Source organism: Aythya marila, assembly GCF_965140915.1.
Source record: "Aythya marila genome assembly, chromosome: W".
In the NCBI taxonomy this organism is placed as follows: Eukaryota; Metazoa; Chordata; class Aves; order Anseriformes; family Anatidae; genus Aythya; species Aythya marila.
In genome coordinates this window covers 13,905,711-13,917,872 of record NC_139081.1, presented here as the reverse complement: position 1 = coordinate 13,917,872, position 12,162 = coordinate 13,905,711, and the positions used below count along the sequence as shown (strand labels likewise).

General features: G+C 53.7%; 1 pseudogene across 1 annotated transcript in view; it reads right to left on the bottom strand.

Moving 5' to 3' along the window:
• Positions 1 to 11,685, bottom strand: part of LOC309889511 (very low-density lipoprotein receptor-like) — a 72,556-nt pseudogene extending 60,871 nt beyond the window's left edge. Inside the window, exons 1-2 of the transcript in view lie at positions 11,406 to 11,685; positions 9,216 to 10,432 (exon numbers count right to left, since the gene is read on the bottom strand). The product of the transcript in view is annotated as a very low-density lipoprotein receptor-like (transcript). The remainder of the gene's footprint in view (positions 1 to 9,215; positions 10,433 to 11,405) is intronic.
• Between the last annotated feature and the right edge of the window lie 477 nt (positions 11,686 to 12,162).

The following is a 12,162-nucleotide window of genomic DNA, read 5'->3' as shown; positions in this document are numbered from 1 at the left end:
AATATCCTCTTCTAAGATAGTCTATGCCAAGGATACACGGAGCATCCGGGCCAGTCACAATGCGGTGCTTTTCCCACTCATTCCCAGTCAGACTCACTTCAGCCTCCAATAAGTCAACTGCTGAGATCCCCCTGTCACTCCACAAATACAGATGGGCTCTGGTCCTTTATAGCTCGATGGCATTAGAGTACATTGTGCACCGGTGTCTACTAAAACCTTATACTTCTGTGCGTCTGACGTGCCAGGCCATCGAATCCACACAGTCCAATAAACTCGATTGTCCCTTTCCTCCCCCTGGCTGGAGGCAGGGCCCCCCTAATCCTGGTCAGAATCTTCTTCGTTTCTGTGTTTGAAGGACTGTCTGCTGGAAGTTGGAGCAGCAAACTTTTCAGAGAATCCCTTTTTCTTGATTGTTTTCTTTTGCAACTCACGTACCCGTGCCTCTAGGGTCGCGGTAGATTTTCCATCCCATTTTCTCATGTCCTCTCCATGGTCTCGTAAGTAAAACCACAGGGTGGCACGGGGTGAGTACCCACCATATCGTCTTCCTTGTGTGGATGAACGCCTACCCCTGATAGCTGAGACACTGCTTTGTACAGGTGCGGAGGAGAATAATCTCTCTTCAAGGTGGTGAACCTTTTCAGAAAGTTTCTCCCAAGTGTTCTCTTTTGGTCGGTGGACACTGGTTGGTTCAGGTGGGGAGGACGATAGATTCTCTTCAAGTTGGTGAACCTTTTCAGAAAGTTTCTCCACAGCTGAGACGCAGGCCTGTAAGGAAGAGGAGAGACTTTCTTCATACTGCCAGAGTTGTTTAGCCACTTCATCCACTGTGGGTTCCTCATCCTCTTTCCAGGCCATTATTGCCAATGAGCTGGCATATGATGATGGTGCACTCCGTACAAACTTCCGCCACATGGGTCGTGTACACCTGACTTCATCTGGATCTTTGGATGTTTGTCTGAGGTCTGGATCCTCATAAATCACTTTCCGTACGGCTAATTCCCTCAGGTACTGGATTCCCTTCTCCATAGTGGTCCACTTGCCTGGTAGACATAAAAGTTCTTCCTTGAAGGGATACCTTTCCCTCACAGCTGAGAGGAGATGCCTCCAGAGGCTGTGAGATTGTGCTCCATCTGCAATTGCTTTGTCAATGCCTGAGTCTCTAGCAAGGGATCCCAGTCGCTTGGCTTCCCTGCCACCTAATTCCACACAATTGGCTCCAGAGTCCCAGCATCGGAGCAGCCAGGTGACAAGCTGCTCACCTATACAGCGACCAAAATCTTTTCGCACATCTTGTAACTCACGCTCATTTATGCTTCGGGTAGTTACTGTTGATTTTTCGGCATCCTCATCTTCCTCCTCCTGAATCCTTGATGGCCCAGCGTCGTCGTCGTCTCCGTCGTCTCTCTACCTAGATTTGGCAGAAGACTCTCTGCGTTCTAAACGACCTGAATCTCTATACCATTTTTTCACCTTCTCTACAGGGGCAGCTTGCACTGCTACTGCTCGTTTCTCTGACCTTGTTACAGGGTCTGCCACAGAGGTTGGAATACCCTCTGCAGGGTCAACTTGCACTGTTACAGCTCTTTTCTCTTACCCAGCCACTGGAGCTGGAGCAGCTGCAGGAACCGGAGCTAGAGCGGCTGCAGGAGCTGGAACTGGAGCAGCTACAGGAGCTGGAAATGGAGTGGCTGCAGGAGCTGGGACTGGAGCGGCTGCAGGAGCTGGAACTGGAGCAGCTGCAGGAGCTGGAACAGGAGTGGCTGCAGGAGCTGGGACTGGAGCGGCTGCAGAGTCCACCGTAGGGGTCACAGTGGCCGTTGGATCTGTCACAGGGCTTGGAGTGGCCGCAGGGTCTGTCACTAAGTTGATAGTAGTATCAGTGGCAGCTCGATAGACATGAGCCAGGCCCCAGCACGTTACAATGATTTGTGTCACTTTGGAACTGCCAGAATCATGGCACCTTTTTTTCAAGCATTCTGCCAGTTTTTGAGGATTTTGCAGTTGTTCAGGGGTGAATTTCCAAAACACTGGGGGTGCCAACTGCTCTAGATGCCTGCCCATATCCTCCCATACTCCCTGCCACCCACAACTATACTGCCTCCGGGCAGATCTCCGGATGAGCTTCCTAAGTAGTTGTTTAACTTTAAGCAGAATCTGAAGCGCATTCAGGAGGCAGAACAACAAGACCATGCTGGTCTGAGTATCCCAAGGATATTCAATATCTTGGAGAGCTATTGTAACAAGCTCGGAGGATAAGAGGGTGGTGAAGGAGGAAGGCATAGTGATCCAGGAGGATACAGGGGTGGTGAAGGAGAAAGGGAGAGTAATCAAGTAAGAAAAAATATCTTCCCCTTTCCCCTCCACAGATTGACTCCCTAATGGAAAAAAACAATAGGTATAATTGCTAATAGTTTCCAGGATACAGTTTCCAAAGTACAGAGTCGACGATGTTACTGAGTACATAGTATAGTACAAGTTAGAGTCATGACCAGATATCTCATCGTCTCATAAGCCATTGCTACAACACTCAGTACCATAATGATCTGAGACCAGGGCCCGGAGAGGATAAACAACATGACAGAGAGCAAATACGGAAAATAATGTGCTATAATACTCAATTTGGAAAACAGGCACAGCAGAGTTGAGATTAAAGCAATCAGCATTATGACAAGTGACTATTAAGCAGGTCTAATACTTACACCAATTTTAGTTTAACACACTCTGGTCAGATCTGCCATTATCTCAACCTTTCGAGCCCCACGTTGGGCGCCATGGCAGCAAACCCTAACCCTTCTCCTACTGCTAAGCCCAGATGGTCCCAACACCTAACCCTTCTCCTAATGCAAAACCTTGGCCCCAACCCCAGATGGCCCCAAACCCTAACCCTTCTCCTAATGCCAGCCGATGGCCCCAACCCCGGACGGCCCAAGCCTAGACGGCCCCAAACCCTAACCCTATTATAACGCCAACTGCGGACGGGCCCAACCCCGGACAGCCCAAACCCCTAACCCTTCTCCTAATGCCAACCCATGGCCCCAACCCCGGACAGCCCAAACCCCGGATTGCCCCAAATCCTAATCCTTCTCCTAATGCCAGCCCCTTGTGCCTGCCCCGGACGGCTCCAAATGTGGACAGACACAACCCCTAACAATTCTCCTAAATCCAGCCCCTGGCCGAAATCCTGGAGGGCCCCAAACCTGGATGGCCCCAACCCCTAACACTTCTCATAACGCCAATCCTTGGCCCCAAACCCGGATGGCCCCAAACCATAAACCTTCTCCAAACACCAAGCCCGGATGGGCCCAACCCCGGAGAGATCCAACTCCTAACCCTTTTCCTAACACCAGCCCATGGCCACAACCCTGCACCGCCCAAACATCGGCTGGCCGTAAACACTTACCCTTCTACTAATGCTGGCCAGTGACCCCTACCCCAGATGGCCCCAACCCCGGATGGCCCCAACCCCGGAGGCCCCCAACCACCGAAGGACCCAACCCCCGGAGGCCCCAACCCCTAACCCTTTTCCTAACACCAACCCATGAGGGCCCCAAGCACGGACGACCCCAACGCAGGACGGCCCCAACCCTGGCTAGCTATAAACTCTAACACTTCTCCTAATGCCAGCATTTGGCCCCAAACCCTGGATGGCCCCAGCCCCTAATCCTTCTTCTAACACCAACCCTTGGCCCCAACCCTGGAGAGCCACAACTCCTAACCCTTTCCCTAATACCAATCCTTGGCCCCAAACCATAAACTTGTCTCCTAATGCCAGCCCCTGGCCCCAACCCCGGAGGGCCACAATCCCAGACGGCCCCAAATCCTAACCTTTTTCCTAATGCCAATCCTTGGCCCCATCCCCGAACGGCCCCAGCCCCTAATCCTTCTGCTAATGCCAGCCCCTGGCCCCAAGCCCGGATGGCCCAAGGCCAGATGGACCAAACCCCTAACCTTATTCTAATGCCAACCGCGGATGGCCCCAACACCGGACAGCCCAAACCCCTAACACTTCTACTAATGCCAGCGCATTGCTCCAACCCCGGACGGCCCAAACCCCGGATGGCACCAACCCCTAACCCTTCTCCTAACGCCAGCCCCTTGCGCCTGTCCTGGACGGCTCAAACCCTCGACAGATACAACACCTAACCCTTCTCCTAAAACCAGCCCTGGCCCAAACCCCAGAGGGCCCCAAACCTGGATGGCCCCAACCCCTAACACTTCTCATAATGCCAATCCTTGGCCCCAAACCCGGACGGCCCCAAACCATAAACCTTCTCCAAACACCAAGCCCGGACGGGCCCAACCCCGGAGAGATCCAACTCTGGATGGCCCCAACCCCTAACCTTTTCCTAAAACCAACACATGGCCACAACCGCAGACCACCCAAACAGCGGCTGGCCCTAACCACTTACCATTTTACTAATGCCGGCCAGTGATCCCAACCACAGATGACCCCAACACCGGATGTCCCCAACCCCAGATGGCCCCAACTCCTGACCCTTCTCCTAACGCCAATCCTTGGCCCCAACCCCGGATTTCCCCAACCCATCACACTTCTCATAACGCATACTCTTGGCTCCAACCCCGCACGGACCAAACACCTCACCCTTCTCCTAATGCCAACCCTTGTCCCCAACCCCAGATGGCAACAACCCTTACCCTTCTCCTAACGCCAAACCTTGGCCCCAACCCCTCGCCCTTCTCCTAACGCAAACCCATGGCCCCAGCCCCGGACAGCCACAACCCCTAAAACTTCTACTAACGCCAACCCTTCACCCAAAACCCTAACATTTCTCCTAACGCCAACTCTTGGCCCCAAGCCCTAAGCCTTCTCCTAATGACAACCCTTGTCCCCCACTTCTCACTCTTCTCCTAACGCCAACCCTTGGCCCCAACCCCAGACGACCCCAACCCCTAACCCTTCTCCTAACGTCAGCCCCTGGTCCCAACCCAGGATTGCCCCAAGCAGGGACGGTCCCAACCCCGGACGGCCATAAACTGCAACACTTCTCCTAACGCCAGCCTTTGGCCCCAACCCCGGATGGCCCCCAACCACAGATGGACCCCTTCACCTAACACCAACCCATGAGGGCCCCAAGCACGGACGACCCCAATGCCGGACGGCCGCAACCCTGGCTGGCGCTAACAACTAACCCTTCTCCTAACACCGGCCAGTGGCCCCAACCCCGGACGGCCCCAACACCAGACGCCCCCAACCACAGTCAGCCTCAACCCCCAACGGCCCCAACCCTTAACCCTTCACCTAACATTAACCCTGGACGGCCCCAACTCCAAACCATTCTCTTAACGCCAACTCTTGGCCCTAACTCCTAACCCTTCTCCAAACACTAACCCTTGGCACCAACCCCTTACCCTTCTACTAAAACCAACCCTTGGCCCCAACCCCAGATGGCCCCAACCCCTTACCCTTCTCCTAAGGCCAAACCTTGGCCCCAAACCCGGACAGCCCCAACCCCTAACCCTTCTTCTAACGCCAAGCCCATATCGTCCCAACCCCTAACCCTTCTCCTAATGCCAATCCTTGGCCCTAACTGCGGACGGCTCCAACCCCTAACCCTTCTTCTAACGCCAAGCCCATATCGTCCCAACCCCTAACCCTTCTCCTAATGCCAATCCTTGGCCCTAACTGCGGACGGCTCCAACCCCTAACCCTTCTTCTAACGCCAAGCCCGCACGGCCCCAACCCCTAACCCTTCTCCTAACGCCAGCCCCTGGCCCCAACCCAGGACGGCCCCAAGCACGGACGGCCCAAACGCTGGAAGGCCATAAACTCTAACACTTCTCCTAACGCCAGCCTTTGGCCCCAACCCTGTACGGCCCAAACACTGGATGGACCCCACCATTAACACTTCTCCTAATGCCAGCCCCTGGTCCCAACCTCGGAGGGACCCAAACCTGGACAGCCCCAACCCCTAACGCCAATCCTTGGCCCCATCCGGAGGGCCCCAACACCTAACACTTCTCCAAAGGTCAGCCCCTGGCCCCAACCTCAGACGGGCCCAACCCCAGACGGCCCCAAGCCAAAACCTTTCTCCTAGTGCCAATCCTTGGCCCCAACTAAGTTCAACTAAGTTCAACAAGGCCAAGTGCCGGGTCCTGCACCTGGGGCGCAATAACCCCAAGCAGAGCTACAGGCTGGGAGAGGAATGGTTGGAAAGCTGCCAGGCAGAGAAGGACCTGGGAGTGATGGTGGATAGTCGGCTGAATATGAGCCAGCAGTGTGCTCAGGTGGCCAAGAATGCCAACGGCATCCTGGCTTGTATCAGGAACAGCGTGACCAGCAGGGCTAGGGAGGTGATCGTCCCCCTGTACTCGGCTCTGGTGAGGCCGCACCTCGAGTACTGTGTTCAGTTTTGGGCCCCTCGCTACAAGAAGGACATCGAGGTGCTTGAGCGGGTGCAGAGAAGGGCGACGAAGCTGTTGAGGGGCCTGGAGAACAAGTCCTACGAGGAGCGGCTGAGGGAGCTGGGCTTGTTCAGCCTGGAGAAGAGGAGGCTCAGGGGCGACCTTATCGCTCTCTATAGGTACCTCAAGGGAGGCTGTAGCGAGGTGGGGGTTGGTCTGTTCTCCCACGTGCCTGGTGACAGGACGAGGGGGAATGGGCTTAAGTTGAGCCAGGGGAGTTTTAGGTTAGATGTTAGGAAGAACTTCTTCACTGAAAGGGTTGTGAGGCATTGGAACAGGCTGCCCAGGGAAGTGGTGGAGTCACCATCCCTGGAAGTCTTCAAAAGACGTTTAGATGTAGAGCTTAGGGCTATGGTTTAGCGGGGACTGTTAGTGTTAGGTCAGAGGTTGGACTCGATGATCTTGAGGTCTCTTCCAACCTAGAAATTCTGTGATTCTGTGATTCTGTGAACTCCGGACGGCCCCAACCCCTAACCCTTCTCCTAACGCCAGCCCCTGGCCCCAACCCAGGACGGCCCCAAGCATGGACGGCCCCAACCCCAGATGGCCCCAACCCTAGATGGCCCCAACCACCGAGGGCCCAAACCCCTAACCCTTCACCTAACACCAATCCATGACGGCCCCAAGCACGGACGACCCCAATGCCGGACGGTTCCAACCCCGTCTGGCGCTAACCACTAACCCTTCTCTTAACAGCGGCCAGTGGCCCCAACACTGGATGGCCCCAACCCCGGAGGCCCCCAACCCCCGACGGCCCCAACCCCCGACAGCCCCAACCCCTAACCCTTCCCCTAAAGACAACCCTTGGCCCCATCCCCTAATGCTTCTCCTAACGAAAACCCTTGGCCCGAACCCAGGACGGCCCCAACCCCTAACCATTCTCTTAACGCCAACCCTTGGCCCCAATCCCTCACCCTTCTCCTAACGCTAACCCTTGGCCTCAACCCCTAACCCTTCTCCTAACGCAAAACCCTGGTCCCAACCCCAGATGGCCCCAACACCTGACCCTTCTCGTAACGCCAGCCCCTGGCCCCAACGACGGTGGGCCTCAACACCTCAACCTTCTCAGCACGCCAAACCTTGGCCCCAAACGTAGATGGTGCCAACCCCTCACCCTTCTCCTAATGCCAACACTTGGCCCCAACCCCGGACGGACACAACCCCTAACCTTTCCCTAAAACAAACTCTTGGCCCCAACCCCTAACCCTTCTCATAACGGCAAACCTTGGCCCCAACCCCGGACGGCCCCAAGCCCTAACCCTTCTCCTAACGCCAATCCCTGGCCCCAACCCCAGATGGCCCCAACCCTTCACCCTTCTCATAACGTCAACCCGTGGCCCCAACACCGGATGGCTGTAAACCCTAACCCTTCTCCTAACACCAATCCCGGGCCCCAACCCCGGACGGCCCCAAACCTCTAACCCTTCTCCTAACGCAAACCCTGGCCCAAACCCAGATGGCCCCAAGCCCTAACCCTTCTCCTAACACCAATCCCTGGCCCCAACCCCCGAGGTCCCCAACCCCTAACCCTTCTCCTAACGCCAACCCCTGGCCCCAACCCCCGAGGTCCCCAACCCCGAATGTTGCAGGAAGCACGGCCGAAAGCACGACAGACACCAGTAGAGTCAGATCATGCTCCAATTTATTGCCCGAATAGCCTAACTTTTATAGAGAACTTAACAGGGGTGGACAGTGTTTCACACAAGATTATTGGTCAAAAGCACTCAGACAAACAGCTACAAGAAAACAACCCCACCTGCAAGAAAACAACCTCCTTGTGATTAGCAGTCACATAGACCTTGTCCTTGAGGCCAGCTACTGGTAACAATATTTTCCTGAATTCCTCAATTGGGCGATGTGGGAACACTGTCATGGGAACTTCTCATAGTTGCCCTGGTAGCTTGGTTTGCTCAACTACAGCAAGCCATGGGATTTTTGCTGTTTCAAGAAATCCCTCAACAATTCCCCCTTCTTCTTTTGAGCAAACCAAGCCCGACACAGCAGTTTTACAAGTAACTCTTTAGCTATACTTACAACATACAACGATGATTACCACCATAAACCAAATCCTTAATCCCCTTGTGATTAAACCCAGCAACCATCTACACTTTGTTTCAAACAAGTCAGTGAACCATTGATTGAAAGGATTGATACCATATTGAATCTTTCTCATGTGCTCTTTCAGGAAAGTAATGGATTTGTGAATTGACTCATTATGATCAGAAAGGTTTAAACAGTACATTCCCTTAAAGTCCTCACACCCATTCCTTTGAGCCAAAAGCAAGATGTCAATAGCAGCTTGATCCTGTAAAAGCAGATGTCGCAGACTATTTTGATCTGGTAACATCTCCTCAAGTATCTCTGTCGTGGCATAGGCTTGCCTCTCGGCCCAGCATACCAAATTTTCTAAGTTGTTACGTGCGGCTGCAGATGCCACTCCAGGCACTGAAATTGCTAATGCCGCTCTAGCTGCAACCCCACACAATTCAACATTATCATTGCAATCCCATGCAAGCAATGCCCATTTATGTCTGGTGATCTCACGCAACTGTAACAAGCTAGGAGCAAATACAATGAGTTTATCTAAGTAACATGGACATCTGATAGCATTTGCAGGGATACCTTGCCAGGCCCCATCCCCACAAATCAGAAGCACATCAGGAGGTAAGGCCAAAGCTGTACAATTGTTCCAAACACTGTAGTTGTTACCCCTTGTCTCCATGCTATAAACCCCTAAGTCCTGCTTAGCAGCGTCATTGTAATCACAGGTGTTATTTGTGTTTTTGTACCGGTATGGCCTTTTCCAGGTTCCTGTAGCAGGATTCATCTGATATCCACGGCTACGTTCACTTTTGTAGCCACCTTTCAGGTTGATACATATTTGACTACAGATACCAGGGTTTTGACATTCATCAATGTCTCCACAGTTTCTCTTGTCTACAAACTCAAACCCAGCTGGACAGTCACATTCCTTTATGATGCATTCCTCCAGGGGCTCATCACCCCAGTCCTTGCAGTCTCTCTGCTGGTTACACACTTTATTGATATCTATGCATTCTCCACTTCTGCACTTGAATTTGCCAGGTCCAGAGCACTGAATAACATTGTTACAGTTTGCTTCATCAGTGCCATCCAGACAGTCTCTCACACCACTGCACTGCCTACTCCCATGGACACTGTTCCCATCTTCACATCTGAACTGGTCTGGCCTGCAGGTCCGAGAAGGGCAGTTAATTTCATCACTTCCATCCTTGCAATCAGGATCTCCATCACATCGCCACTTCTTGTGGATACATTCACCTGAGCCGCACTGCACCTCACTCGTAGAACACTTCACTGGAGGTGCAGGCAGGCGGCCACACTGCTCCAAAGATTCATCCGAGTGGTCGGAGCAGTCAGCATCATCATCACACACCCAGCTGATAGGGATGCAGGTAGAACTCTTGCACTGAAACTCATGAACACCACAGGTAGGAGGTGCACACTCCAGCTCATTGCTACCATCACTGCAGTCATCTTGAACATTTCAGACAAAGCTTTTGGAAATACATTGCCCACTACTGCATGTGAATTCTGCTACACTACAAGTCACAATGCCACAATTCTCTTCATCTTCTCCACTGTCACAGTCCTTTTCACCATCACATTTCCAGGACACCGGGATACGCTGGACTGACAGGACCACAGCTAATTTCATTTACCCGACATGTTCTCATATGACACAGATCAGCACTCTCATCAGACCCATTTTCACAGTCCGGATCCCCATCACACTGCCATCGATTTGGCACACACTGACCACTGTTGCACACAAAGTCAGGTTCAGCACACGTCTTCTTCACACAAGCACTCTCATCACTGCCATCTGAGCAGTCTTCACATTTTACTCTTGCACTGTTGGCGGCAGTGCACAGGCAGGCGAGGGCGAGCAGCAGGCAGAGTGCCCCACAGAGCAGCAGCGCCTGCCACCGCTCCGCACCTGTGTCACTTATACTACTCCTATTACCTGTGCCGTCAGTGTCAGTGGCATCCTCCTGGTACCGTTTCTGTCTTTGTCGCCCCTTGCTCTCCCCCTTTTCTTTTTGCCACTGACCATTCACCACAACTGGATGAGACACATGATTACTAGTTAGGAAAGAGAGTGTCATGTCTGCTTTACGGCTGCAGGCCGTGCCAGCTGCAACCCTAGAAGCTGTTTGTGAACAAGCCTGCCGGTGGTCATTTGGCAGTGTAATCTGTGTCTCTGCACTCCTGCCCCGCAATAGAGCTAAATTGTCACTAGTAATCTGTAGAATGTGGCAACCCCACGGAATCTTATCCAGAAACATAGTTATAACACCGATCTGGGGACGAATAGTCTTTTTTGCATTGCAAGATAAACTTCTTATAAAAAGAATGCCAGAGAGAAGCAGCACAGCCGCTGCTGCATCCATGGTTACGTCAGGCAGGCTGCAGGGTCCTGATGTCCGTCCCTCTGCTCTGTGCCGACTCGCCACACGGTGAGGGTCGGCTGCCGTTGTCCACTGACGCCTCTGGTCTCCCGTAGCAACTCGATCTCGGATGTCCCGTATCGCACCGCAATTACTTCAATTTCATGCGATTACTTCAAATTTCCCGCATCTCTCCGCGATTCCTTTTTCCGCGTCCCCCCGCGACTCCGCGTCTCTCCGCGATTCCCTTTTCCGCGTCCCCCCGCGATTCTGCGTCCCTCCGAGATTCCGCGTCCCACCGCGATTCCATTTCCCGCGTCCCACTGCGATTCCGCGTCCCTCCGCGATTCCGTTTTCCGCGTCCCACCGCGATTCCGTTTCCCGCGTCTCACTGCGATTCCGCGTCCCTCCGCGATTCCGCATCCCACCGCGATTCTGTTTTCCGCGTCCCACCGTGATTCCGTTTCCCACGTCCCACCGCGATTCCGCGTCTCACCGCTATTCCGTTTTCCGCGTCCCGCATCTCTCACCGGGAGTACCGCGTCTCACCGTGAGGCCTGTGTACAGTGTTTCCAGGTCGGTGTCTGGTCTGCTCCAGCGCCGGTCGGATGGGCGCTCCGATGTCCCGGCGGCGCGGCGAGGTCGCGGCGCCGCTGGTCCCCTGCGCCGCTGGTCCCGGCGCCGCTGGTCCCGACGCCGCTGGTTTCCTGGTTCCCCTGCGTTCCGATGTGCCGGAGCCACTAGTGTCCCGCTGCGCTGCGATGTTTGTCCCGGCGCCGCTGCGATGTCCTGTTCGGGTCCTGTTCAGGGGTCCCTGTTCGGGCGCCATATGTTGCAGGAAGCACAGCCGAAAGCACGACAGACACCAGTAGAGTCAGATCATGCTCCAATTTATTGCCCGAATAGCCTAACTTTTATAGAGAACTTAACAGGGGTGGACAGTGTTTCACACAAGATTATTGGTCAAAAGCACTCAGACAAACAGCTACAAGAAAACAACCCCACCTGCAAGAAAACAACCTCCTTGTGATTAGCAGTCACATAGACCTTGTCCTTGAGGCCAGCTACTGGTAACAATATTTTCCTGAATTCCTCAATTGGGCGATGTGGGAACACTGTCATGGGAACTTCTCATAGTTGCCCTGGTAGCTTGGTTTGCTCAGCTACAGCAAGCCATGGGATTTTTGCTGTTTCAAGAAATCCCTCAACACCCGAACCCTTCTCCTAATGCCAGCCCATGGCCCCAACCCCAGACGGCCCCAACTACTAACATGTCTCCTAATTCCAGCCCCTGGCCCCAGCCCCT